A 23797-nucleotide genomic window follows, 5' to 3' on the forward strand; every position below is an offset into this window, starting at 1 on the left:
TCCTATCCATCTACTTGTCATTCCTCTGTCCACCTCTGACTTCTCTCTCTCTCATTATCCCTGCTTTTGTCCATTGCTATAGAAGCCTGCCCTCCTTCCCTCTCTTCCATCTCTTTTTTGAATCACTACAGCAGCTGAGGCTGCTCTTTCCCCTATTTCTGCAGTTGGGGAAACTGAGGCAAAAAAAAAAAAGCCAGGCAGCTTGCAGCAGGCTGAGAGAGCAAGGTGCTTAGGGCTTGCAGGAGGAGCAGCAAGCTGGGGGCACCAGGTCCTGCCTGGTGCAGCACAACTGCCCTCTGCTGCCAACAGAGCCCTGGGGCAGCTGCAGCTCCGGGAGGGCGAGGGCAGCTGCATCCGAGTGCTGTGACTTCATCCGTGCTGCCAGCGAAGGCACCGTGTGCGTGTTGAGGTGTAGGGGGGTTGTAACTGTGAGAGATTATGCGTATCCCGAAGTACTTAAGATAAAGGAGAAGGCAGAGCCTGCATGCTGTCCTCTCTATCTGTGCATCTAAGCAATATTTTTGCTTCTGCACTGAGATTTGATCTGCAGCAATAAGGCACACGATGCCAGGGAGTGAAAGAGGATTAGCGCAGTCTGTCACCGCTCCTGATTGCCTTTCCTTCTCAATACTTCTCAGTGTTTCCTACTCGTGGTACTCCATGTCTTGTGCACTGTCCTTCCAAGCCTGTTTCTTCTCGGAGCAGCCCTCAATGCCCTGGAGGACGAGCATCTGATGTTTGTTCCCCACGCGCCTCTTCGTCTTGGCTGTGCTCCACAGTGAGCTCAGCTGGCTCTGGGTCTCCGGGGGAGCTGTGGGCAACTTCCCTTGCCGTCTCCTGTGACCCAGGCCGTTGTGGTTATGAAAAGAAGGCAGAGTACTGGGATTTTTTGTTTCTTTTTGTTTTGTTTTTCATGTAATGAATGGAATGCTCTCTGGAGACTTCTGATTTTCTCCATTGCAAACACATCTCACATTATTTTAATGTACCCAACTCATTTCCCAGGATGCCCTCCATTGCTTGTAGGATTGGATGGCTCCAGCTGCAGTTTCTGCAGGTAGGAGGGTGAAAATGTGATGTGTGTGAGGCATTGGTTCCCAGATGAGTTCTGAGAACTTCATTTTCATTGCAAAAGATGTGCTTACAGTTTAGGAGATGCTGGTTAACTACCCTTTCCTATGGGAGGAGGCCAGGAGCTCAGTCTGTTTCAAGCTCTTCATTGAGTGATACTAACAGCAGCACAATTTATATAGGAGGAAGTAGATGATGCACAAATCTGAGGACCTTGCAGAGCTCCTTAATGTGTTTGGCTCGTTTTTCTAAGGGTTGAAGTGCCTTGGGGACATTGTGAGGTTATCCCACAAATGCAGTATTTTTCAAGCCGTAATCCTCTGCTCTGCTGTGATTGAGGGACCATGGTGCATCATGAGGAAACAGCTTCCTCTTAATAGGACCAGCACAAATACTCTCGTGCCCCTTTGCTTTCTCCCTGTTGAGGGACTGCAGCTAGATTCCCTGTTTCCTTATTTATATTTCAGTTCTCCCCTTCTGTTTTCAGCAGCACAATAGGCAAATCCCCAAGTCTGTCACCTGTGAGAATTCCTTGTTAAACAACAGCAAATAAGAAAGGGGGTGGTTTGCTGAGGAGCCTGCTTGCCTATTTTTTCCCTCCCTGTTTGTTTTTCATGCTGAAATCTAGACTGCAGTACACATCTTTGCCTGGAGGTCCCTGCCAGTACTGTGGGGAGGCCATGGAGTGCGGCTGGGGCATGAGGGCCTACGCACAGAGATTGACTCCAAAAGAGCCCAAAGTTTTTACCCTGCTGCAGGGCAACAGCAGAGGCTGGCTGGCTGGCTGGCTGATGGGTTGATCCCAAAGCCTTGGGAGAGCAGACAAATTACAGTCAGCAAGACCACTAGGAGAGCAGACAGTGTGACGATGTTCACTTGCAGAGTCTCCACAGGGCAAAGGACGTTGTTCGGGATGCCACATCAACGGATGAGCTGCAAACAAAGACATGGCTCTGTTCATCTAAACTAGAAATTGCCCTCCTTCCAAACCGGGGTATGGAAAAAGAAGTTTGGAGCACAGTCTAAACACACGTGTTTCTCTGGACTATGAGCAGGCTCAGCTTCCTGCCTTGTTATTCTGTGTTTTAACTACGACACCACTCTCAGAAAATAAATGAAGAAAGAAATCTGATAGTCCCTAAGTAATCATTAGCTGGCTGTCATATCCCTCTGAAGACTTTAAATGCCATTTTCCTCTCTACAGCTTCTCCATCATGCCAGCGCTGCAGTTTCTGATCTCTTTTATTGCTCCAGTAAATATTGATCAAGGTATATGAAAGCCAAAACTCCCACTCACCACTTCTCCTCTTACTAATCTTTTAACCTCGCAAAGCCGCTTGTGCCTGTTGACTACTGCATGACTGAGGGAGATGGAAGAAGAGATGGGGAAGGCCAAGCCACTAAGCTATTCCTTTGCTTCCCATAGGCCTTGTGGGTGGCCTTGCTGTAGACAACATCTCCCCACTCCCAAACTCCTGTGCTGTAGAACCGGGAGACACCTGGCCAGATGGAGCTGAGGGTCTGCTTAGCTCCACTCGGAAGTACCTGCTCCCGGACAGGGTGGGGGAGAGGAGGTGGAGCTCTCCTCTGCAGAGTTTGCTAAGCAGTTGGAAAAGAAACTTGTGGAGGAAGGGGATTGGCAGCTGTATCGATTTAGGGCCAGCTAGCATGGCTTATATCCTAAGGGAAGAGGCCGGCTGCTAGAGGCCTGCCCATGGGATAGCTCCTTCTGTATTTCTGAGTTGCAAGCAGTCCTTTCTTCCTGTCCTTGTGGGAATATCATAAAAGGTGGTACCTGAGAAAGGGTGTGATGGAAAGCCTATTTGAATGCCATGTACAGATGCTCTATAAACATATAAGCAAAATAAGCATTAGTTTGTGAGGGAAGACATTTTCTTTTTGCACTTTTTTCTAGACTATTATATATGCCTTTGCTGGTGTTGAATGGTGGCCATGTGTTCTGAGGGAGGAGGTTAGGGCCTGGAAGATGAGAGTGAGATTTTACCTGTGTCATGAGGATTCACCTGTGGAATAATTAAGGGATGCAGGTGTGCACTGATTTACTCTGGAGGAATGGGCTGTGCTGTCCTTTAGGGACTCAGGCCCCACTTAAAAGAGGGATGGAGTTTCCCAAACATCTCTACAGTGACTGGGAAGTGGAGAAGGCACTGAGGGGTCCCAGGTGCAGAGCAGGAGCTTTGTGGGAAATCAATTGAATTGCTTGCAGAGGTTAGCAGAGAGTGTGACACATTCAGGAGTTGTCCTTGTGTCTGCAGATGGGCCTGAAGCATGGCAGGGTTTGTCAAGCCAAGACTCCTCCAGACTTTGCTTCAGCCTGCCTGTAGGGGCTGTGACTTGTGTTGAGTCCCTGTAAAGTTAAGTTCCTGTCAGAGGTGTGACAAATTTGGACTTTCTGGACCCAGGCTCAGATTCTAAGGAGCAGATGCAAACACAGGGCTCCTCTGTGTTTACAAAGAGGCCTGGTCTCCTCCTTTGGTGCATCTGCTGATGTTTGCAGGGTGGCAGTGTAAGAGCAGAGACTTGACCAAATCCCAGGTAAATCTGTGAAAGCAAGGCTGTGAACGAATAATACTGAGGGGCAGGGATCTGGTCAATCCTGTCGTCTTTCTGAGAGCAAGCGAGCATTCATAAACAGTTTCAATTGCATCCAGCTGGTTGGCGGGGGATGAGGGGGACACTGGGCCATGCACACCTCAGGTAAAAAACACTGAGCTTTTGATACATTGCAGTTACAAATGTAACTGTGTTACTAAAGCAAAGATGTCTTTTTGCAGATAAATATCATTATCTGCTGTGTGCAGCAGCCTTTCATGTCAGAGGACCTAGATGCCCTTTATGTTTAGATCACAAGTGAATGATTTGAGTGGATGCAGCACAGTCCTGAGGGGATATTTATTCACATCACTAAGCCATCACAGAACTGGGAACAATTAAGCATGCTTGGCTGTCTTAATTGAGGAAAAGTCAAATGGAATATAATATGGGCAAAGCTTTGCGGGGTGCCTGGCATAAGCTGTATGATAAAACTGAGGGGAAGGGGCAGAGCTGGTGTGGGGAGCCCCGGGTTGGGAGAGCTGGAGGGAAACTGAGGGCAAGAGCCTGTGGCCAACTCAGGATTTGAAGGAGCACATGGAAAACAAAGTGCTTTGTTGGTGGCGGACTCCAGGAATAGGAGGGCGAAATGAGAGGAAACTTTCCTAGATTTTAACTGCTCCATGTTTAATCCTCATTTCTTGGCGTAGGCTCAGCTAAAATTTAACTCAGAATCCTCTTGCCTTATGGCGTAGGTATATGTGTATTTAATCAGTAAGCTCAAAATCTTCAACTTAGAACAAAAGTCTCTCCTGAGAAATACCGAGGTTGCAGGAGAATAGACAGTGCTTCTCCCCGTCCTGAAAGATTTCTGCTCAGAACATCAGAAGTGACAGGAGGTGTCCTCAGTGGATCCCTGCAGTGCTGCTGCTCGCGCTACACGGCTCACCGTGACCCCGAGCTGCGTTGTGTTACATTCGCTGTGTACCAAGAACAAAGCCAGCCAGCTTCAACAGAGCTATTTTATGTCTGGGATTCCAGAAATAGACAAAGAACAAATATTAGGTCTTCCTGACAGAGTAAAAGGAAAATACAGGTTACTCACAAACACTGTTTCCAGCATAAATCTCTGTAGAGTCATGCCCCCTACTCCAGAAACCTGATCCAAGCAAGCCGTTTCTCCCAGCAGTGCCAATGTGCATTCCTGCCTGCCAACGCCCAAGGCTCCTACCTCCCATTTCCAGTCCTCTTGGAGCTCTGCAAGGTGATCTGGCAGTGCTGTTGAGAGCAAGGAAACCTCCAGAACGCTTCTTGGGAGCTGGCATGTGCATGTGTAAGTGAAAACGAAATTAGGTTGACAGTAGGGAGAGAATATCTCTTGAAGTTTTAAGGGCACGTTCAGGGTTGTGGAGTAGCTAGTGCTCAGGTGGGTTTCCCCCGTATGTTTCCTCAGAGGGCAACGGCTTTGCTTTCCCAACTGCCAGCTTTTTAAGGATGGTGAGGCAGGAGGCTGGGCTCAGCTCTGGTGGGTAAGGGGCATCCCCTGCCGATCTTCCCAGGTGTTTTTCCAAGCTCACTGCCTGCAGTTTCCCTCTCTGGCATGAGTGCCATTAGTTTGCCTGGCAGCACTTAAACAAGCAAGTACAACCTCACAGGGGCATTGAGGAGGGGACCTGTAGCAAGGAGAAGTGCACGTTTGCACCCTCCCTGCAATGAGGATTACCTGCCTGTATGTGGGGGTTAATATGTGTCATGCAAGAGTGTTTGAAAGTTATCTGCCTACCTGGGGATTTGTCCCGCTGTCCATCATTGTAATACCTGAGGGCTTCTGTGAAAGCAGTGGACTGCAGGCATTCGCTGTTTGGGAAGCTGGGACTGTTTGTGTAGGCACAGCGCTTCCCTTGGCTGCAGGCACGTGTTTTGGGGAGAAAACATGCAAAAGTGCATCTGCAGCAAGTGAGCTGGTAGGCACGAGTGCTGGTCCCGTCTGGAAGACAGGCAAGGAGCAGCGAAGTGACGAGGCTGGCTGCTACCACCGATCACATGAAGAATCAGCTTCTTTGAAAATACTTGCTGCTAACGGAACTGCTGGGCAACTGCTCCGTATGAGCAAAGGTGTCCGCAACAGGGTCAGCATTAATATGTAAGTGACCTTCTGAATTAATGTGTATAGTAAGGAGCAGCAGGAAGGGGCTCTTCTTTATCTTACTTGGAGAGAAGCAGGGAGGAGCTAGGGGATGGCAAAGGCCTCAACAAAGCTGCTCATTAAATGGAAAACTCTCCAAGACACTGCTTTTCGTTCTCAGCTTATTTGCAGGATAAGGATTAGTTTTAATTGAGAGGTTTTACAGAATGGAAGTGCTTAATAGGCAGAAGGTGCTTTGTATGTGCATGTCCTTTTTGTCTGTGGGGAGCACCGTGCAGAGCACGGAGGGAAAGGGATTTGGGACTGCAGCGTACAGCGAGTGCTGGGCAGCAGGGCTGAGGGGTAGTGTGATCCTGGCCATGGGCAGGAGGCGGGGTCTGGGCCATACCCAGCAGGAGGGTTGCAGGTAGATCATGGAGTGCTCCCAAGCTTTCCATAAGGTAGTGTGGAAAAGCAGGCAGAAAGTAGGGCTTGCGTCGTTCATCTTTTGAAGATCTCCTGTCGGAGGAAGTAAATGCACTTGCAGGTGCGTTTAGTAATTCGAACCTCTCAGGCTCCCCATGCATGAACACACATGTGAACACACATGTAGATTTCCCCATCCCCGTTTTGAAACTAGGGAAATTGAAGATGCTCCTTGCCACCCAGTCCAGCAGTGGCAGAGCTGTGAAGGGCAACTGGGCCTCCCGACTCCTGCTGCTGTCATGGAAAAGGCCTTCCTGCAAGACCGTGCCAACCTCCTCCACCTCCTCAGAAGCAATGGCCCCAGCCTCTCTCTTTTTCAATGATGAACTCTGCCTATCTAAGCGCCTCTTCTCCTTGCGATTTCGCCTCCTCGCACAGAGTCTGGTCGCAGCTTTGGAAGTCGCTGTCAGAATGAAATGAGGGAGACGGGGAGTCTGCTGTTCCTCTGTTAGCAGAGACAGAGAAATTCCTGCGGCCAAGGAGCGAAAATAGAAGCAGCTGAAATAGGCGAGCAGACGGTACTGCCCAGTACTGGCAATTTCTTTTCTCTACCTTTCTCCGTTACCGCTTGCCCATCTGCAGATGTACAGCTTACCGGACAGACACACTGCGGCAAGACTAAACACTAAAGTTGTTATCTTTGTCACTGTCCCTGGCAGTGTTCAAGAAACATGTAGGTGAGGCACTTAAGGACGTGGTTTAACAGTCATGGTGTTGAAGGGCTTATGGTTGGGCTTGATGATCTTAAAGATCTTTTACAACCATTATGATTCTGTGATCTCACATCCTTGCAAAATACCTGTGCATGTTACATGTATACAGTCAAACAGAAAGCGAGCTGCATTCCTGCCTGGTGTAAGCAAGTGAAACAAATTACTTCAGACGAACTGTACCTGTGTTCATTTGTTTCCATTTGATCTGATGGGAGACAGCTGTAGACAAGCACATCATATGCAAAGCTTTTATGGTCTCCGATCATTAAAGTGCCTAACGTTTTTCATTATCCAGCCTAATTTTCCATTGCTTATCACTTTGCCAAACTTCATCCATTTGGTCTGAAGTAGTTTGTGCTGAGTGTTAGCCCAGGGCTGAATATTTGTGAAAATTTCAGCTGAAAAGTTCAGAAATTAGGGAAACATATGTTGTCTTACTCATTAAAAAGAAAAGTTCTCATTACTGTTTTGAATGAAAATATAGTGTTTATGTTGTTTGAAGGAGAAATTGAAATTTGGCAGGTAAAGTACCCTTGGTGTCAGAGATGTATGTTTTACCATCTCTGTTCCTGACTACCTAGATGTGGCCAAGCCACAAGCTTCTGAAAAATCTGTCTGTACGTACTCAGCAGAGACTTGTTAAAGTTTGGCCACTAAATCTTCCATCTGTAGCAGTCGTGCTCTGTCCAGTCTTACCAATTGCTGAAGTGTTCGCACTTCTCGAATCGTTTGCTGTCTTACTTAACTTCCCAGTTTCTGAAGGAAAGAGAACTTTAACTTACTTTTGAAAATGAAATAATTTTGTAGTCCTCAAAGTGGCACAAGCCGGCTTGGAAGCACATACTCTTAGAAAAGAAATCCCCACTCAGCATTTCATTCTTCTTTCATGTTGTCTGCCTTTAATGTGTACTGCTGGAATTGGTGGAGGACATAGGCATAGGCTTGGGCTGACCTGTTAACTCCAAAGTTGTAAGTTTTAAATAGAGTGTACTTATGTGCATTATTAGGTCTTTTGTGTAAAATATTCCTTACAGCTTTCTTTTGTTTTAATATTCGGGTAGTTGTTGATTCTGTTCTCCCTTCCCTCAACTGCCTTGATGCAAGCCTTGAAATAAATTTTGTTGTTGTTCTAATGTGGCTGAAGTGGGACGCCTATGAAAGGTGATGATCAAGTATGTATATAGTGAGTTGATTGCTTGTAATGCCTGTACAGAGGGGTGGCCAGTAGGCTGGGGGTGAAACTTTGTGACTGGTGAGCTCCAGGTATGGGGAGATGCCTTATTTGCTTTAAGGTACTCTCAAATTAATGCATTGGAGTGTGTAAAAGATAACTTCAAGTCGTTGTGAACAGGAAGCACTCCGGAAGACCCTCTTGCCTTTATCTGTTGCAGGTCAATTATAACACCTTGAAAATCTTGGAAGCGCTTTTGCAATGAACAGAGAAGAAAGAGGAGGACATGAGGCGTCCGAAAGCAGTATCTGTAGGTTGCCCTCAGCAAGGCCTAGTGCTAGGCAGGAAGCAGATGGTCACACAACTGAAACGTACAGAACTGTGAGATGCGATTTTTGGAGCCGGAGAGTGGGAAAGGCACCGCGCTAGCTTGTTGCTCTGCCAGACGGTGAGCGCTGTGTCGTGAGGCATTCTTGGTTTGCGAGGAGACATGCTGGCTGGCGAGCAATGTACGAGGCATTGCAGCCTCCCCTCTTCCGCGGGGCTGGTGTTACCTACCGTTAGTACCCATGAGTGAACCAAGGCAGTGCAACATATAGAGACCTGTTTATATCATTGGCTTTGCCTTATCTATCTATTTCAGGTATGCTGGGTGAGTTACCGCTGTTGTAGGTGACCTTTAATCTTAGCTTCAGAAGCTCTGCACCTCTCTTTTCCCTCTCCCAAGGAGTGAAGACTTTGACACTTTAACACATATGCTATAAAGAAATATATGAAGCAGAAACACTTCCTTCCCCTTTCAAATGTTGAAGGGTTATGGGTGATCCCGGAGGAATTTGAGAGCCTTGGAACTTTCCTTGGTGGTAAGAAGTCCAGTGGATTTAGCCCAGTTGCTGGCTGGGGTATAAGAGTGCCAGGGGCATTGAGTGAACATTGCATTAGCTTTTTTTTTTTTTTTTTTTTTTTCTTTTTAGCAGGGGACAAAATCAGAAAGCCAGACTGTAAGACCAGAGAATCTATGCAAGAAACCCCTTCACAAGCTGGACAAAGTGTGCTTTCCCGTCTGTATAAGCCTCCAGAGCCATCTGGGGCTATGCACTTCTCCACAGCTTTTTAAAGAGTGACACAATAACATTACTAGTTTGGAAGCAGACATTTTACATTGGCTTAAAAAGCCAGTTCTGATGGATTTGGTTGATTATGGATAATTGAGGGAGGGAAAAAAAAGAAAGAAAAGCAGTCCTATTTGCCCTATTTCCTGTCATTAAATTCTCTAGAAGCATTCTAGGTAGCTCAGTGTTATGGCAGCTGGAGCCACTTTGCCTTTAACCTGAGAACAGCAATGACAATTCATTGGTTGCTGGGGACACGCTGTCTCTATAGGTTGTGCTGTCCATGTCACATCCCTGCCGGGGCCCACCATCATTCCTGCTTCCTTTACCTCTGGAAAATTGGGTAGGAAATGTTGCAATGATCCTGCCCTGGGCCATTGTTGTTCCTGGTGCAACATTTCTAAATTTATCTGGGCTCTTTTTAGTTCAGAAATGTTCCTCTTGGTGAGATGCCGGCTCTTGTGTTGCTGGTTCAGGCGCAGCACTGTTGAGATTGACACCTTGGTTGATCTTGGTGACATTTAAAGTAGTAGCTGCCACTGACACGTGAAAGTAAATTCAGGCTTTTTTGAGAAATGGCAGAGGGTCAAGGTAAACTTTATTTTATTTTATTTTATTTTATTTTATTTTATTTTATTTTATTTTATTTTATTTTATTTTATTTTATTTTATTTTATTTTATTGAACTAAGTTTGCTACAGCTCATCAGACTTTCTTCACTTACTATTCCCAACTATAGGATATTAGGGAAACAGGGTTACTTAGGCAGTGAGCATGAACGTTATGGAAAGCTGTTGGAGGGAAACAGCTTGTGAAATACATATGCTCTGCTGTTTAGGCTTAGTACATAATATTTGAGAAGAATGGAAAAAGGAGGAAGAATAAAAGGTTTGATTGTTTTTCTCGTCAGTATGTGTGTGTGTGTGTGTGTGTGTGTGTGTATATATTTTATCCCAGAGAAACAAAGACAAAGCAAGAGCTGCTTTCAGGGACTGTGGGATCTTAGAGAACACATTACCTTAGAAAAGCTGAACAATTTCCTGATGATTGTGTTATAAAAGTCAGTATTGTTATGCCTGCGGCCTTCTTTTAACTTAGGGATTTCATACAAGGAACCTCTCTAATGTCTGTCAGTTGAGTATAGTAGGTCTATAATAGAACACATGCAACTTCAAAAGCAAGGATATTAAAAGTTAGAGCAGTCATAACAAACCATTCCTTTTTCTTTGTAATAGAGGTGCCTCATTCCTAGAAATCTTCTGTGCACCATAGACAAGGCTTTTAAGTCCTCGTAGGGCAGACAGCCTGCCCTCCAGAAATGGCAGTGCCAGGAAATAGAACAGCGTGGTAAATGGGTGAAAAGGGATGGTAAGAAGCCTGTCACAGCCTTTGATGAAGACTGAAAATAGCTTACTTCTATTTTGTGCATATTTTTCGTGTTGGACTTGGCTGTAGAAGCTGCCAAGAGCCATAGTATGCAGAACAGGTATATAACAAAAGTGGTTGCGGAGATGGAGTGGCTCTGAAGGAAATGTTTGTGGATCACTGGAGGGTAGTGGAGGATGTTTATAGCTAGGGTGTTGTGCTGTGCCTGCCTCAAACCCTCAGTGCAAGAGAATGAAGTTATCTTTCCTAAGCTGCCTTTAGCAAGCAAATCCATAACGTGTGCGCATAGGTGTTCAAATGTAAGAAGCCCTGAGCCAAGGCTTCTCTCTTAAGAAAAAAAATAAAAAAAAACTAGGTGGCAGTTTTTTGATTCTTAAATATACTTATTTGTGGTATTGAGTAACGTACTTACCTTAGAAGGGCTCTAAACCTAAAACCAGTTGGATTTTTTATTCAAAAATATAATAACGGCTTTTCAACAGTATGTGCTATTAGCGAGAGGCTGACAGAACCAAGCAATTTCCATTTTACAGACTGAGACGTTTGAGGATTGTGTGTGCCAAAAGAAATAGATCTTGTCTAGACAAAGAGAGATACAAATAATAGTGGGGAAAAAGAAGCATAAATCTATTTTTCCTCAGTACAGTTTTTAGCCATCTCTACATTTATTATTACTCCATTCTTTTTCTTGTGATCTGTGTTTAATTCCAGTATTGCTCTTTTATTCATATCTCTTACCAGAAAATTATTAAAATAATGCTTTACTGGTCATGTGTTGTTTAATTTAAGGAAGGCTTCCTGAAAACGTCTTGCTGACAGTTTTAGAATATTTTGCATGGCAAGCCTATATGTCCCTCCGAGGACCAGGGATGTGTCATGAGACGCAATGTAAACGTTTGATACAGATGCAAATTCACTAACAAAGGGAACCAGTTGCCTCGATGCCGAGGGCCTTCAGCAGCGCGCTCGTGGCTGGATGTGGTGGCCTGTCCTGCTATGCAGCAGCCTGGTTGAGGTAATTAAAAACAATATTAAGACTGTAATTGAATTCTGTCCAGGAGAGTATTTCTCACCTTGGAGCTTTTATAAGTGCCGCAGTATTTAGGTATTGCTTCTGTATATCAGGCAGGATTTAAAGGATCAGTTGGTACAAGCCTTTGGCTATTTATCCAAATGTCACTGCTTCCTATGGAGTAGCACAAAAAGGCTCCTCTGGCCTCACTGCAAACAAATGTACTTATGTACCTGACATGTAGGGGACTAAGAGGAAGAGCCAAATCCTGATGCCATTTGAGTCCTTTTTTTTTTTTTTTTTTTTTTTTTGCCAGTGGCTTCCCAAGATCTTGTCCGTCATTTATGTGGCTTTATGCGTTGCACCAAGGCCACCTTCTCCTTTGGGCTCAGGCAGAGTCGAGTCTAGTTACGCTGCATACTGATGAACACATCAGCATTGCGCCAGTTGTGCAGCCATCATGGCCTGACCCTCTCAATGCGTGTTGCTAAATGAAGAAATCTGCTGACTGTGGCATGAGGAGGACTTGGAGTAGTGTCTTGTTACTTAATGGGACTCCCTTCGCCTTGGGACTTGTTTTCTGCCCCTGAGGCAAAGATGTTTCCCAGGAAGTGGAACTGGATCCTTTCCCCTCTCTCAGGGAGAGTTTGCGTAAGGGTATATGAAGCTAATAGGACTTATTTCATTTGAGCGTCTGCAGAATGGTGTCCCAGGTGGCAGACGGAGTTTGTACAACAAGTGAGCCAGTTGTCTGGTCGCAGAGAGAGAAATGTCTTTGCAGAGGAAGGGAACAGCACAGCACGAACAAACCAGTCATTCAGAGCAGGAAAGCAAAGGCATTCACATGGTGCCAGGAAGACTTTCACTGCTGTCGCCATGGCCCATAAATATACAGACAATTAGGACAGAGAAAAACAGAAGGTTCTTCTCTCTCCAGTACTGCATGTGCGTTGCCTAAATACTAAAGATTTTTTTTAAGAGCTGCTCATGAGGAAAGATCTGCTCACATCACTTTGAATAGGGGCAAACATCATAGATGTGAGCAGCCAGGATCTACCTACCTCTCAGACCATGCTCACCTTCTCCAACAACTGGCCTGCAGCGTAATGTTCAGCACTAAAATTAGTTCAGTTAGGTCAGTGCTGCAGTCCCTCTTTCTGCTGCACTATGCACACAGGCGAGCAGAGAAGAGGAGCAATGCAAGTCCAAAGGGATCAAGGTACGCACAAATCATTTGTGTGCGCGGGTAGTTTGGGCTTATCTGAGCATGAAAGCTCTGGACATTGCATACCTGACCCAGAAGGCTTCTGTATAAGCAAGTATATTAGTGACTGCAGCTGAAAACATCTGTTCCAGGAAGGGTGAGGTAGTCTGGCTGAAAATTTCTTCATGGAGTGGCTGCGGCTTCCATTGCCCTGGCTGAAGTGCCAGCACCCGGGCTGAGGGCACACAGAATGTGCAGAACGCTCAGCACGACGGTAACAGGCACATACAGTTCAGTTCACCTCTGTTTATTCTTGTTGTTGCTGTGACAAATTTGACCTGTGTGACAAAAGTGAATAAAGGCAGCCCATCTCAAGGCTCTAGGGGTAGGTTTGGTCTGCCCAGGAAAGGGCTTAATAATAGCCTTGAAGTTTTAAGTAATGTTTTAAGGCTGATGACTGTAAGTGAGGTTGGCAGCAGTGTCAATTCTAGATATAGTGACAGTTGGCTGAACAGTGCAATGCCGGGAATAGCTCAGGAAGATAAAGAGCAACTTCTGAAACAGTCATTTGAGGCAACACATGACTGGTTCTATTGAAGAGGGCAGATGAACATCCAGAGGTGGCCCAAAAGACAAAATCTAAGGATTAATTTGGAAGCAAAGGACAGCCAAACAGAAAGCAATGTGTAGTTTTATGTCAGTGCGTGTTCCACACACTCTAAGGAGCTCTAAAGGAGCTGAGCAGAACTTGCAAGGGCCAAGGGCAGGCGGCAAGCAGCTTGGAGTGGCTCCCATGGACATGGGCAGTTGATCCCCTGTGACTCCCAAGAAGTGGCCCAAGAGGGATGTAGTGTAATGTCCTCATTGCAAGGGAGCAGGTGACCAGAGAGTGCCTGTTACCTGGTTCCTTCCACCAAGGCTTAATGTTCCTTTGCAAGCGCCGTAAACCTGGAAAAGAGGCTTGTGTTTAAGTATGTTTTTCACATTTAGAAAGTGTGAATGGTAAGTAATTACAGGCCTGTCGTTCTGACACTACTCCCAGGTAAAATAATAGAAAAGCTGATATGGGATTTGATTAATAAAAAATTAATGAAGGGAAATACAATTAATGCCAATCAAAATGGATTTATGAGAAATACATCTTGTCAAACTAATCTGATATCTTTCTAATGAGATTATGAGATTTGTGGGTAGAGGTACCTACCTCTTAGTGTAGTGTAGCTGTGATAGACTTTCTAAAGCATTTGTTGTCATATCTCATAGCATCTTGATAAAGAAATTAGAAGAGTATAAAAATTACCTGTGTATTAGATGGATTAAAATCTGGTTAAATGTCAGTCTCAAAATACAGCCACAGAAGGGGAATCATAATCACAAGCCTGTTTTATCAGAATTCTGCACAGATTGATTTGTGACCCTATTGCATTTATTATTTTTTAATCAAAATTGGGGGATAAGTTGTAAACCCATCAGAAAGTGAGTTTATTGGTGACACAAATACTAAAATTCTGCAGACAGTGCAAAGGGACAGTTTCAGATTGCTTGTTAAACTTAGCTTTGAAAACAGTGTGCATTTTACTATGGTCAAGGAAGAATCACATACAAGAGAATAGTTGTAGCTAGCCATGTTTTTAACTTGAAGGATCCTATTTTGGGAAGCAACAGCTCTGAAAAAGATACACCAGATAGTCAACAGAAAGTGAATCCTTATGCAATACTGTGCCAGAAGACATAGTACAGTCTTGGAAGCATAAATAGTGACATCTGAAGTGGGAACTATAGGCATAGTAAATTATGTCTGTGCTTGACAGGTGCTCAGCTAGTGGAATCCTGTCTCCTATTTTGGTACCCACAGTTAAAGGAAGATACTGCAGCAAGTGAAGAGGCGTCTTGGAAACGAGGCATGCAAATAATGGTGACGTGCGAGGCCACGCTTCACAGTCCGAGCCTTGGCGAGAGCAGCCTCTTTAGTTTATCTGCAGGAAACCTGAGGGGCTGCAGTTTATAAATACCTACTTAAAGAACAAAACTTTAATAAGAGGCCACTTGAAGCTAGCAACAACATATAAAAAGATGTAGTAGCTGGAACCTGAAGCCAGGCAATTTCACACTAGAAATGAGGCACAAGTTTTTTCAACAGTGAAAGTAATTAAACATTGGAACAATTTACCATGAGAATGTGGTGGATTCTCTATCACTGGCAATTTTAAAATCAATACTAGCTGTTTCTTCAGAACATATGTTCTATCGAAGCATGAATTAATTCAGGGTAGTCCTCTGAGCTGCGTTATACAGGAGGTCAGAAGGGAGGTTCACTTTTCCTTCTGGTGTTATAATCACCATTCTTTTAACTGTTGGATGGTTTTTATGTCCTCCCGTTTATTTTTCTCAAATCTTTTAACATTCTTGATTCTATTTTGAGCACAAGAATATGGCATTACCTCTTTTGATGGGATTGTATTTTACATCTCTTAAGTTTTAAATCGGTGTTTGTTGTCACTAATTTTATATTTGGCTGCGTATTAGCATTTCATGTGTTTTGCACATTGCAAAGGTTAGTGGCAGTTCCTCAAAGGGGCCTGTATGTCCTCATCTATGCTACTGAATAAGACAGTCCTGGGAATATCTGCAGGTGCTGCAGCCACCCAGCACAACATCACTCGTGTCTATATGGTTAAATTCTCTTATCCATCAAGCAATGTGGCCTCACACAAACTCTCTGTGAAGAATAGTTCTGCATTTGCACCAGTCTCCAAATGGAGTCTAGGGTGCTGGTTAGTGCAAGCCAAACTCACCCCGGAGCACACGAGCAGTTTAACAGTATAGCCAGTACTGGGCCAGTGCCTTTACCATTTTTCCTTTTGGAGTATAGATGAAGACTGTGTGTCTAATTTGTTGTTGCTGGAGCTTGTTAGGATAAGAAAAAAATCACTCAGAAGTTAGAGGTTGAAGGCTTTTATGGAAAGCATGGTACCTTCATGGTAGATTTTGATGAAAAATTTCAGAAGAATGTGTCCAAATAGTGTGTTGAAATTTTTCAATATGTTATGATAGTGCTGATCCATTTCTTCGGGGTAGCGTAAAAATATTTTGATTAAAATGCTTTTACAGATTTTCTTTTGACTTTTCTACTAAATATTATACATTATATTTTGTATTTCATGTCGTAATGCTTTGACATTATCCTAATACACCATGTCAATATTGTGGAAATGAAACAGTCCTTCATTGCTGTAATAGAATATTTCATTTAATTCTAATCTTTATGTGCAGAGCTGTTATTCGGTAGGAATTTCCAAAAGTTCAGCTTTGGGCTTGATTAGAAATGAAAAAGAAGTTGAAATTATAGGACTTTACTCAGAGAAGAAGCTTTTCTTATAGCAGGAGCAGAGGGCAGGTACTATAGATCTAAGTGTGATGGGTGTTAAACTGTCACCTAGAGTCAATTAGATAGCTTCAAAGATAGAGAGCTTTGTTTGATCAGCTAAATTGCTCTCTCCAGACCATTCCTGGGACAGACCTGGGACTCAATTTAGTTGTTTAGATGCAGGCATTGGGAGCCATTTCAGTCATCTCGGTTCGCTGAGACCCTTGCAGATGACTTAGATGTTATGACTTGGGACTCTGGAAAGTAATGACACTCATGGAAGTGACTCCCTCCTCTGCCACGTATCAAGAGAAATGTAAAAGCGTCATCTGCAAAATTGAAATAGCTTCTGGTTCCTTTAGCTCTTTCAGCTCCATCTCATCTGTCTTTGGAACATGAACTGAGAAGGTGGCTTAAGGAGAAGAATTGCACATTTTCCTCTCATGCTACTAGCTTTCATTTCCAAGCCATCTTTTATCAGTTACTTACCTAAGGATGACCTGAAAAATCTGCTGAGCTGCTTTCCAGCTCAGGACAATGTTGTTAGATTGTCAGCATCTGAAGCATGGGAACACCAGGCCACTGAATGCCATTCCAGATCTCTCCTGTTATTCCCAGGAGAACAGCAATTGAAATGAGAAATACCAAAGTTGCATGTTTGAATGAGGACAGCAGTAAAGACAGTTCCAACCTGAAATTCTTGCTGTTGGATAAAAATTTCCCCAACAGCAAAGCTAGTAAATTCTTGTCTTTCACGCTTTTACATCTGCCCTGCTTTTATCACTGTGCCAAGAGCCTGAACTGCCATGTATATTTGTCAATGAAGTCTTTGGTGAAGCAAATATGTAATGTCCAGTGAAGCAAAGCTAACCAATTCTAGAGAGAACTGGAATATTTGGAACTGAAGAAAGGACAAATGCCAGCAATTACAAACCTATATTCATAATCACAAAACGTGCCCCCAAATCAACCTGACACTGAGGCCAGCTATCATGGGATGGGTCACATCCAGGCTGTGGAAATCTCTTACTCTCCAAAACAGATTGGTCGCATCTAAATTGCCTGTTGGGAGTGGTCCCAGGCCTGTGCTAACCCACAGACGTGATGGGGAACTGTTTGGGATAGTGGTGGCTGGCACAGGCCAAAACCGTCAGGAACCGTTTCAGTGGTTCAGTCGTGTGTGCGGCTCCAGGGCTGGGAAATGTTTCCAGGCGCTGTTTAATTTACTGGTATGGGCATAGCCCAGGAAGCCACTTCGGAAGTTTGTTATTGCTATTGATCTTACATGAAAGGGTATTTCAGTGATGAGCAGCAACATAAAACTAATAGATGGGAAGGTATAGAAATAGGTCATGTTTTCATCTGGATTCAATTTCAGATCCCCTAGTGCTTTGTGGTGGTGTTTGTATTCTCTCGGTTGGTTGAACTGGCATCAGGACTGACTGCTGTTTTTTGTAGATCTACTGGCAAGGGAGATGAGCCCAGTTCTGTTCTGCAGCTGTTGTTGCTGAAGCTCAGAGCATGTATGCCATTTGTTTGCAAAACTTAAGATGGTGGGTTTCTGTGCTGAAGTTTCATTCTAATGAGCCCATTCAGCTGTCAAAGTTGGGTGCTAGCCTTTGCTTCCATACAGTTGGCTGAGCAGCACTGGGCTGTCAACCGTTTTTGGAGGATTTCCTTTGCAAGGTTGTGTCTACTTAGTGGGTTCTTTATGGCATACAGCAAAAAGAGGGTTTTTTTTCTTTGTAATTCTTTCATTTCTAAACTGAAGCACAGTCATTCATTAATTATGAGCTCTCTCTATATATAATTCAAAGGGTGTTCAGTGCCTATTCTTTGTAATAAAATTTTACTTTGTTTTGGTGGTTTGGGGTTCATTTTCTCCAACTTTGATCTGCGGCTTCTAGACAGTGGAATATGAAAAGTGTGCTAGTTTGATAATAGCCTGATAGGAATGTAAATGTATAACGTCAGCATCTTTTTTTTTTCCTGAGTCGACTGGCCAAAACTCAAAGAGTTTGAAGAGCGTCCAAGGAGGCTAGTAGGTCACAGATGTCTGTGGTGCAAAATGTACATCTGAGCCTACCTGTTTTACTCCCCATGCTTGTTTGCATAAGTTGTATTTTTAGCCTTCATCGTTGCATTGCTCTTTGAATTTAATGAGAGCCTATGTTTTTCTAACCATTTAATTCTGGGAGACAGCCTGAGTCAGAAGCCTGTGCTTAAGCCCAAGCCCCAGAAAAATACCTTTGCAGCTTTTCATCTGATATAGGCTTGCTTGCTAATGAGCATCTGTAAGTGGTTAGTGCTTCATTTTCTGAGGAAGAATCGCACTGGATTTTGGTGAGGTTTGTTATGCTGGCCGGAGCTGCAGGGCTCCTTTCCTGAGGCTGCTGCTGACCAGGGCTAAGTGCACCTTGGCATTTGGGGCCATCGGCCCACCTGAGCATAGGCGCTCCTGAGAAGGAGGTGGATGGGCATGCGTGCCCTCCTCCCCATATTCAGGCTTCAGGTAAGTGCACCAGGAGTGGTGGGAAGCCCACGCCATGTGGCAAGCCCTTACGTTTGCCCGAGCATTGGCGAGCCCACGGTGGGAGCAAACTTTTTACGTGTTTAGTCCCGGTTGCGGGGAGGAAATGGCGGGCGGGCTGGAGCAGCATGCTTGCTAATCGCCCATCCTCTGGGTGTTGCAGCACACGACTCTCACTCCTGTCTTGTTACTTGCTGAAGACGAAAAGGGGTTGAAAAGGGAAAGCTGTTTATTTTTCTGGGTGTGTGTTTTAATTGTCCCTCCTGAGACGGGCGCTTTGCACGGTTGCATGTTCAACCTGTCGCTTGTGGTTTGTGTTCTGGCAGCTGAGGCTCTGCTATGGGCGTGCACCCGCGCTGAGGGGTCAGGAGGAAGGTTGGCACCAGGTTGTCCAGGGGGTGGCAGACGCTGTCACACACACTTAGGGGCTGCTTGTACACTTGTTTTTGCAGTTTGAAGTGTGGCTCCCATCCTGGTGGTTTTGCCTGAAGAATCTTCTCCCCTGTCTAACAGGAAAGCAAAGTGGTAGGATGAGTTGCACCAGTCACGGAATCAGAATCAGTCTGTTGCTCTTGACTTATCTCCACTTGTTGATGGAGGGCAGTTGGATCTGCAGTAGTCGTGTGGGCACGTCTTCACTGACACTGCTTGCAGTGATGCCTGCCCAGTATGGAGAGCCATAGTGTCTCCTTGCTGTGGTAGCAGGGAACTTGCTGGCAATCAGATCCCTCAGCTCCTTGGTGGTGCTTTGCAGGCCTTGCCTTGCCAAGCTTTGGGATGTGCTTGGACTTCTACTGAAACCAAACTGGGGCAATTCAGTTCTGGGCTGGATTTGCTAGCAGTACCATGCTCCTGCTGGATAGCTTGTTCTTGGGACATCCTGGCAAGAGCCATTTTATTCCTTGGTCCTTGGGAAAAAGCTTGGTCAAAGAAATTGAAAGTTTAATCGCTCAAGCTAAGCATAGTAATAAATAGGAAGAGATGGGGGTATCCTCACCTCTGGACTCAATACAAGCTCTCCAAGGGGAAAAAGAGTTGCTAACTGCCTATCAGTTTATCTTCCCTGTGTTTAGCCACTGTTTTACACATTATTTCTTTGTCGTCATTAAAACCCTTTTTGGTCATTTTGCTATTCCACATCCCCTCTCCCTTGAACACAGCTGCTATCTTCTGTGTCCCAGTGACTGCAAAGATGATGGGGCTGGAGTTTGAGGAATGGACACTGGAGAGGGCACCTTTTTGTTTTCCGGCTCTTGGGTGTCCTTGGCCAAGGAGCTCAAAACTGAGGGGACCAAAAGCACAGACCAATTTGGAAGTACTTTCCATAGAATCTGGATGTTCGGTTTCCTTGAGTTAAAATGGGCACAGCAGTGCTTCCATGAGGTGACTGTAGAGCTGCTTGGGTTTTGTAAGTAATTCCAGGATTGCTGGGTACGCACTGATGAATATTGCATAGTAATGCGCAAGTCCTTTGGTCCACTGACTGCTCAGACATGCGGTATAAAGCGGTATAGTGTCAACTTAGGAAAGAATGGGCTTTGGTGGAATAGATCATACACATGTTTTTGTGAGATGGCTTCTTTGAAGTTGTCTTGTCAGTAATTGCCATGACAGGAGGGAATGTCTGAACTCCGTTTATAGGCCTATTTTCTGGAGTTTGTCAAAACAGAGTCTCATCCCAGTGGAAATGTTGAGAGTTACAAACATGAGTTTGTCCCAAAAGCAGATGGAAAAAAAAAAAAAAGATTTTTTTTCTTTCTTTTTTTTTATGAGCAAAGTATTTAGACATATGGAAAGGTTTTCTTTTGACATCACAGAGATGTTTAATTTCAGAGAATTCGAAACATTTCATTTCTGTACCGTCTCAACTGCTAAAACGACTCAAAATATTTCAGCTTTTATAACGGAACACAAACTGGAACATATTCTTACCTGATTAAAACTAAACATTACCGTGATTCCTGGTTTAAAAAAAAATAATAGTTAGTGAAACTGATTAAAAAATCCTGTCCTTTATTCCCACTTCCACATATCAGTGTGACTGTTCTGAACCCAGACCACTCTATTCAAAAACTTCTGACAAGCTCTTTGCAAGGTGTTTGGATGGAGAAAGTAAATAAAAATATTCCCTTTCAAATGCATTTACCATTTCCAGAAGCGCTCCCTTGCCAGGTTGCGCTGTGAATGTCAGATGTTAAGTTCTTTGGAATTAGAATGGGGAACTGGCTAGGAGGTATTTGTCATGAATCTCAAGTAGATAGCATTTACACTTAAAAAGCAAATTACTAGGAAGATGGAAGAAAAGCACCTTTATGTTTTGATGATATCCCCCATTTTGTTTTTATCCCATTTTGTGCTCTAGAGGAACCCCCACACAATACATGACTTCCCCCTTGGTCTCATTTGGAAATCTTAGGGATGTTCAGATGTGTTCTCTGCACTTCCCTTGGCTAGTTCATACACTGCAGGAAATCACTGTGCTTCAGAAGCAGCTGAGTGCTGAGGCAGTAAGGATATTTCTTATCTGACCACTTGCAGTTAAGCAGTGCCATTTGTGTTTGGAATATGGAGCATGTGCTGAAGCCATCGGTGAAAAAGAAACCCAGCAGTTCTACAGATAAAATTGAGAAACAAAAAGACATAAAATTAAACTCAAAGTAACAGGCCTCTGGTCATGAGCAGAAGCTAAATTTGTTGGCTCTCTTACCTGGCACGAGTTACTTGATCAGCTGGACATACAGACAGTTGTCCATCAGATGTTGGACTGGGATCTAGGGATTTATTGCTGGGCCTTCAGCTGCTAATTAACTTCCATTAGTAAAGACTTTCCTAGTGAAAATTGCTAACATTTATAGAGATGTTACAGAATCTTGGATAGTATTTAATAGAGAATTCTAGCTTCCCTAGAATAATTTCTTTATATTTTAATTCTATGTGTTTAGAGAGAGGTTGTGTAGGAAGCCTATGACATTTCTCTTGAACCCTTATGTTCAAACAGAACTTCCTGTGTTTCAGTTGGTGCCACTGTGCTGGGCCAAATCTGGGTTTTCTGTGCTGCAGTCTATAGGGATGTCTTGTAAGGGCTAAATTGTAACTTGTCTTCTGTCCCTTCTTTCTCTTCCTAAGGCAGACAAGATGTTTAGTTTTCCTGGTAGGTCAGATTCAAAGCTGGTGCAAATCAGCAGACTTCTCATCATCTCCCTCAGACATCAGTGTAGCTGTGTGTCCCTGTGTGTAGATGTGTGTCCCTGTGAATTTGTTTCTGTTCTGTGTCTCCTATGCCTTCCTCTGTGGAAGATAACTCCTGTTTGCAGATCTGTGGATAAAAATGGACAAATGCAAATAATGGCAATTCAGCTTTGCCCTTTTTCTACCCTCATACACCTCTGTTGTCATTGCAGGGCTCCTGCCTTTTGCAGCAGCCTCCAGTATGGGATGAGAAGAGCGTGTTGGTTTTCTGCAAAGTGCTTGGCAGAGCATGGCCAAAGCAAGGAGCCAGCATGTCAGGGAAGTTCAAGAAGTGGCACTCAGGCAATGGGATGTAATTAGGGTTTTCTGGATGCCTGCATGGGCCTGTCACTGGGGGATATTACTGTCTTTCAGAACTCATCCATTTATTAATTAAAGCTAAATGCAGATTACCTTCCCTTTTTTATCTTACTCAGTTTTTCCTTCTTCTTTTGTTTTTCTTTTTATCTTTTTCTATGTCTTTTTTTTTTCCTTTATCTGAACTAAGGTCCCAGATTGCTACTCTAACTAAAAGTAATCTGAAGCGACTGCAATATTCTTAGCTAGATGCAGATCTATCTCAGGAATAGAAAGGAAAGGCAGCAAGAAAGGAGGAGTCTCACCTTATTTAGCTGCTTGTGATCCACCTTTGTAGGGCACCCACTGCCACCCCTTTGTACCCTCAGAGACCTCTCATAAACTGCTCCCCGTGGTGATGCTACGCAGGAGCCTGCTGGGCTCAGCATCTCGAGGAGCTTCACCTGGGCTCTCTGTGGTACCCTGGGGCAGGGAGAAAAAAACTGGTCACCGGGCACAAAATCTTTGGGACCAGATTTTGGGAACAAGGGTGCAACATACCAAAGGACGTGGAACAGGCTGACTAGCAATGTGCAACACGCCAGAGAGCAAGGGAGAGGCGGGAACGATCTGTAAATGGCATACCTGGCTTTTGAGGAAACCCTTGGATCTTCCTCCCTTTTTTCTGCTCAGCAGCACTCCGTGAGCCAGCTTGGCTGGCCCTGTGGTTAATGTATCGTTCCTGGGAAATGCCTGCATAGGTAAAGTATTGAATATTTTAGACATTTCCCTCTATTTTCAAGTGCTGGTAAAATGTCGTATTGTTGTACTGGGAACTCAGAGTCCCTGTTAGAGCCAGGGAAATAACGCATTTGTCCCTGAGGTACTTCCTCCGACTTTAAAATATTTATAATCTCTCTCTGCATGGGCAGTTTTGCCCAAAATGTGCACTTTTGCTAAGTGTTGAACAAGACCTATTTTAAGAACTTCTGAAAAATCTATAAAAGCATTTTTATGTAATCTGTGCTTATGGAAGTATGCTGCAAACCATCAGTATCTGCACATTAGTGGTAGGGGTCTCTCTGTGGACCCCTTGAGCTGTGGACCCCTTCCTGGGCCAGGCCTGAGCTCCTCATCCCAGCTCTGCCAGTGCAGCCTCCCTCGCTCCCTCAGCTTTGGGCTCCCCGGATACTGTGCTGTTAATTGACGTGTCTCTGGCCTTCTAGCCCTGATCATCCCTTGTGTGAGACATTAATCCCCTGTGCTCAGCAGAGCAGGTAGAACTGAGCACCTCCTGTTTTCCACTGGTGACATTAGCTAGGGTGTTAATGCTGGGATCCAAGAGGCGTTGCCAAGGATGTTGCTACAACCCATGTGTCAGCCACCCAATGTCCCTTTTCTGCTTGCAGATGGAGAAAAAACTTTCTGACTTGACAGCATAAAAAGAGTTTTTCTTTTTCTATTTTTTTTTCCGGGGGGAAAAATTATATAGAATTATGTCACATCAAGAAAAACACAATGATTAAAATAACTTGCTATGAA

The 23797-nt window shown here is 44.4% G+C and overlaps 1 protein-coding gene across 1 annotated transcript in view; it reads left to right on the top strand.

Annotated features, from left to right (window-relative positions):
- Positions 1-23797, top strand: part of LSAMP (limbic system associated membrane protein) — a 952895-nt gene that overhangs the window by 353831 nt on the left and 575267 nt on the right. The window lies entirely within an intron of this gene.

The sequence above is a fragment of the Tinamus guttatus genome, unplaced genomic scaffold, assembly GCF_059628265.1.
Source record: "Tinamus guttatus ecotype Peru unplaced genomic scaffold, ASM5962826v1 Tinamus_guttatus_pri_ptg000272l, whole genome shotgun sequence".
Taxonomy (NCBI): Eukaryota; Metazoa; Chordata; class Aves; order Tinamiformes; family Tinamidae; genus Tinamus; species Tinamus guttatus.